At 35.8% G+C, this 6,031-nt stretch overlaps 1 long non-coding RNA gene across 1 annotated transcript; it reads left to right on the forward strand.

The window, feature by feature from the left end:
• Nucleotides 1-1,316: 1,316 nt before the first annotated feature.
• Nucleotides 1,317-4,810, forward strand: LOC131231713 (uncharacterized). The gene is made up of 2 exons (XR_009164522.1): nucleotides 1,317-4,073; nucleotides 4,513-4,810. It is a non-coding gene; the product is annotated as an uncharacterized LOC131231713 (long non-coding RNA).
• The last annotated feature ends 1,221 nt before the right edge of the window (nucleotides 4,811-6,031 follow it).

The following is a 6,031-nucleotide window of genomic DNA, read 5'->3' on the forward strand; positions in this document are numbered from 1 at the left end:
TCATCTTTTTCAGGTGGTTGTTTTTCTACATACAGTGATCACTACATCTAAAAAATTGGATTGATAGCCATGGGTATGAAAAGTGGATTGATGGCCATACTGTTGCACTAAGGTTTTTGATGATGTGACACCAAGTCCTCACTACACCAAAATTTCTATGTAATATTACCATTAAAAGTAACTAGACCCAACACAATCTTAACCAGGTCCAAGATGGATCCAACACAAAACAGACAAGATCCAATTTTAACCGGATCCAAAAATGGCATATGCGAACTCAGCCCAATTTTAACAGGTCTGAAATTTTGGACTTGGACCTTTTAAAATTACCAGGTCTATCAAGAACTTTTGCAACCACCTATTTTTTGTTACCTTAAAAGAACATATTCTTATGAGTTTTAAAAGGTTGAAATATATGTTCTCTGTTCCGTGCATTACAAGCCGATCTTGACCCAAAATGCTGGCCTATTTGATATAGCACCTTCACTGGTCATTTAATTAACCAAGCTTGCAAAAAAAATTCTTACTTCAAGAGTTCCTACAAATAGGGAGATTGCTGGTCTTGTTAGAAGAAAAAATATTTGATGCAATTCTAACCTTTTATCAATTGAAGTTTTCCATTGATGTGATTATTAGAATCACTTGCTCAAGAAGATAAATGGAGGAATGATGGATGTGCTTTCTAGGAATTGGTAATAGAATGGTGTGCTTTCTAGGAATTATTAACCTTTTCCCCTTCCTCTAGTTCTGTTACATCCATGACTTGTTGTGCATTATGAAATGTTACCATTTAATATAAAGTTGATGGTGTTACATTGGAGTTCTCTTACGCTGAGATTTGAAGTTGGTAATAGAATGAGCCTATCCTTTTAAAGTGAGAATGTCTTGCTTCTGCTTCTTCAATTTGAAGAAATTTAAGTTGGGCATGTTTCCTAATCAACTAAAACTAGTGTTATAATGCGACTGTAGACATGGATTCTGTAACCTTGATGAGAGAGAGAGAGAGAGAGAGAGAGAGAGAGAGAGAGAGAGAGACTATCATCTTCCTTAGTGAATATCTTCTATTCAGTATGCATTTTCTTCCTTTTCTTCTTCTTTAAGCTGTTGTCTAATGAATTCAATGCCATTATCTTATATTCTTCTGTTTCTTTTTTCTTTTTACTTGTTGGTTGGAGATACTATACACACACAATGCTCAGACTACATGGTTGGAGGGTTCAACTGTTTGGGATTTCAATTTATACAAGTGCGGTCACGGTTTAATGATCCAAAGCCCAAACCACTTAAACCATAGACATTATGAATGTCACCCTAGATGGCCGATGCATTAAAATTTATCAGATTGGAAAATCGTAGCAATAGGTTTTTCAATCTTTTTTCTAGTTCAATCAGAGACATTACTGTATATTTTTTTCTTAACCATTATTTTTTTTTCTGAACCATAGCTCTTCTTCTCCATTCAACTATTTCGGTTTTCATGACTTTTCCATTAAAACCCATCAATGTAACTCCTATGTAATTTCTACGTTTTGGAACCTTAAGGGACTGAGTATACCATTCATATATGCATTTGCTGCCCACATTCCTATATAAATTTGTCTAAAATTAGCAAAAGATAGTTTGACCTGGGAGAATCTATAAATTCTTCACTCTTCACTTTCTCAGATACTTTCCTTTTTCTTTTATTTTCTTTAAGGTTAACTGCATTAGTAAAAGAAGGGGATTAGAGGATCTTAGATGCATTATATTTACTAAAAATGGACTGTGTGATGATGTAATCAGGTATTTTCTTGCCATGCAGTGTTACTATTTTATGGAAAATTCCAAAGCATCTATTCCTTGGAGGAGGATGACAAATTGCTCTCTGAGTCTTAGACTCGTTTCCAAAAATGGATTGTGTGATGATGTAATCGGGTTTGTTTTATGGTTGTTTGTATGTTGGTAGATCAGGTTGAATGTTGGAATTCATGTTCAACCTACGAGATCAGGTTTAAGAATGCATGTATATGCCCAATCTGTAAAAGGGTTAGTGGAGCGTGGCACATTTGTAGTTAAATGAGTCAGACTAGACTTGATGAATTTTAACTGAGCCTGTTGGGGGAGAGAGTAATGGATTCTGGGTTGGGTTTTGGTGGGAATTTTTTAACTGAGCTATCGGCATTTATCTTGTGCAGATACCTTGCACCTGAGTATGCAAAGAATGACATAGTTTCTATAATGACAGATGTTTATTCATTTGGAATTGTTCTATTGCAACTGATATCAGGATGTAATGTGATCAATGAAAATCAAGAAGACCAAAGCCAGTCTCTACTTCAATGGGTATGAAATTTGTGGATATCTGTTGGTCACAAACTCTTTTTAATTAAGTTGTGAAAGAGAAATGCCCCACACTCTTTGTCATGGCATATATCTGTATAATCCATGAGATTCATCAGTTGGTCCACTTATAGTTTGTCCTATCCTAAAAATCAGGCTAGTTGAATCAACAAGTGGCAAAATGTATGTTAAATGTAGGTTGTTGGTTCTCTCTTTTTCTAACTGCCCATTTCATGTACTTTTGGCCCATCTGATGAATGGACCAGTTGATTCTTGGGCTATGGAACATACTTTTTGGGATCCCCTATGAAAAATATGGTTCTTGCATGTGCCATGTCAGCACATGTGGGGGCGTTTTTGTTGTTTGCTTCAAGATGGGTGTCCAGAGACAGCATTCCTCATTCTCAATCTCTCTTTTACTATGGAATGCATTGCAGATGTTAGTTATATATGGATGTCAGATATTGCTAAATTAATTGGTCCTTATGAAATTCTCTATCCTGATTTCGACCAATATATCTACGCTTTTACTTATATTTTAAGCGGAAGTGCTGATCGAAAAGCTTTCATTACATGAACTGATTAATCCTTGTATTGGAGAATCCTACAACACATACGAACTGTACCATATGGCTAGGACAATGTACTTATGTGTTAGGAGAAGGCTGGAAATGTGCCCATCCATGAGAGATGTAACTGATTGAGACTTGGTATTTTGTTTTTTTTTTTTTTTTGTGATTTTTAGTTGCAAAATGTCAAATGTTAGTTTCTTGTTTGTAAACAATGGTTTTCATCTAATCTAACAGTGAGGTGTAGCAGAATACATTCATGTAAAGCCTTATTAATCTTTTATATTAAGCTATATTGGGAAGTGAGTTAATGAATTCATGAATCCATACATGTAGCAACTCATGTTCATGAATTGAGAGTCTGTTGAAAATCAAATCAATAATTGAGCATCCTGTTTTGTGCTTGAAGTTTGTCTCCGTCTGTATATTAGCATTAGCAACATCACTTGTAATTTGTAAATGGTCATGGAAATCCAACATCTGTCGAAAAATTCCTTGACGGCTGGATGGTAACAGTTCCATCGGTCTACAAAAGTGACCCTAGCTATGTCGAAAAATTCATTTTGTCTTTTTTTTTTTTGTAACTGACGAGTTTGAAGCTAATTTCTATCATTTTGCATAATTACATCATAGCAATTAGTTTTGCTATTTTTTGGTCTGTGTTTCTATTGTTATCTCCTTCTTGACATGCGGGATACTGGAAAACCACTTAGAATCTCTTGATTTGTGTGTGTTCTTTGAGTAGGTTGTGCAAGTGCGCATTGCTTTTCTCACACTTTTAATGTCAATTGCAACCTCATCTAATTTTCTGAGTAGAGATTGGAAATAGGGAGCTAAAGTGATCATTAAATGCTTCACAGCACATTTCAATTTAGTTCTGATTTTATGTTAATTTTAGAAAGTTGAGATATTGTTGAGTGACTACAGATTTTATACTTCTGAGCAAAAAATTTCAGACTATAGATACTTCTATTCTTGTTTTCTTTTTCCCTGTTTTGGTCAAGTGTTCATTCTTTTAGAGCTCATCTTGGAAAGAACCACTAGTTTTGATGTTGTTTTGGTTTTGGAATTGGGATGTATGGCTTTTATAGCTTCAAAAGGTTGGGCTGATTGGATTTTTCTTTTCACTTTCAGATTAAAAGATGCTTTAGTGTTGTTAGTTACTGGTGAACAGAAAAGTCATTGGTCAGTTTTTTTATGCTCTTCTATTTTTAGTGAATCACACCTCAGATACAATACAAGTAGTAAATTCAATTTCCCTTTGAAACAGTAGATTCAACAACTTCACACCTGAAAGCCCCTCCTAATGCTATTAAAATAATACATTAAAGTACACCCTCTGGCAAGCCCTGGAGACACTGGAGACAGAATGAACTCTTAGCTTCTCTAAGCAGTTTTTGTGAACTTGAGCCACATATTCTAAGATGGGTATTCAAATAGTTAAACAGACAAATAAGCAAAAATATCTATCGTATGCCACTGGTAAGGAAATAAATGAAACTGAAGAATAAGCTTCTAACTATAAGCAGATGGTGAATCTGCAAAATGTTCTGAATGGCAAATGGTGACTTCCTAACAATAAGCTTATATTCCTGAAATATAGCAAAATGTTCTGAATATGCAGGAAGTATTTTTACTTTATAGTTGTGCGCCAGAGGAAGTACAGAAGGACCTCCAGCAATCAGGGTCTCTTTATTCGCCAATGCTATGTCTTTCCCTGCCTCTATTGCAGCCACGATAGGCTTTGATAAAAGAAAGAGGTTAATACTCAACCAGCTTAGTATTAATTTTCGTGCATAAGATGACTTTTCAAATCAGGACATATACCAAGATGCATAATCTATGGTGCAAAAATAAATTGTATTATCTGTAAGAGAATTTTATTATGATCAATCAAAAGGACTTCTGCTTTTACCTTCAAACCTGCACAACCTACTATTCCTGTGACTACTGTGATAGCATCTGGGTGGGGAGCAACCTAAAAATTTTTAAAGCTATGATTTTGAAATCACATACTTGGCATACAAATACTTTAAATCAGACTGTCCAAATTACAGAACCCAGTTTAGATATATTGTGAAAAAAAAAATTACACTTATTTGATTAGCTGACTACATGATTGATGGACATTTATTGGAGAGGTTAAAAATGAAAAGATCTAACTGTACTAATTCAACAAGTGTCCACAATCAATGGTTAGAATTTGTCAACCAATCTGATTCTCAGAGTGTGACATTCCCTATTCTTTTTTTCTTCTTTTTTTCTTTTTGTGTGTGTGTGTGTCTTTAACCATGTTTAACTCAAAAGGTCAGGACTGTACCAGTTGTTTTCTCTTTTGTATCATCATTGACTAGTGGAAATTTGGGGATTAACAAGCACAGCTTCAGGTTCCTGAAACAGTTGTCCAGCAAAATTTTTGCTAAATAGACTTGATGTGGAGCTTTGTAAGCATGCTCAGGACATCTTTGCACAGCAGTGGAAACAGCTTCCCGAGAAGTTGATTAAAGTGGTAAGTCTGGATTCCTAAGATCGAGTGGGGATCGACTCAAAGTCCAGCGACCATCTGATTATTTTCTTCAAGGTGCTCGACCAGTCGAGAGAGGTACTCGACCGGTCGAGTGGGCCACTCGACCGGTTAAGGACCCTGCTTGACCAGTCGAGGTTATGCAAATTCGTTCCACAATTTTGTGCAGATTGCAGAATTTTGAGGCCCTTTTGCGAGGAGTGCAAAAGGGAGTTTCCTAAACTATAAATAGGAGGTGCCTAGGGCTTTTTAGGTAAGGCAAGAGGGTTTCCTAAAGCATTGCAAGGGTTTACTAAAGGGTTTAGGGTTATCAAAGGTGTGAGAGAGAGAGAAAGAGGAAGCTTGTGGAAGAGAGGTTATGATTGTAGAGGTGATCTACTATATCTCAGCGCTTCCACATCCTCATAATCAGTGAGATCTCTCCATTTTTCCTTTATCTCTTATTATTTATCCACTCCTGCGTGAGTGAAGAAGGTTGTAATGTTCTACATCATAGTGGATTGTTGATCTAGACGAGGTCCCGTGGTTTTTACCACTTTGAGGGTTTTTCACGTAAAAATCTCCTGTGTTGTGTGGTTTATGCTTTGATTTATTTCATTGCTTTATTATCCCATAATTC

This window comes from Magnolia sinica, chromosome 17 (genome assembly GCF_029962835.1).
Source record: "Magnolia sinica isolate HGM2019 chromosome 17, MsV1, whole genome shotgun sequence".
Taxonomy (NCBI): Eukaryota; Viridiplantae; Streptophyta; class Magnoliopsida; order Magnoliales; family Magnoliaceae; genus Magnolia; species Magnolia sinica.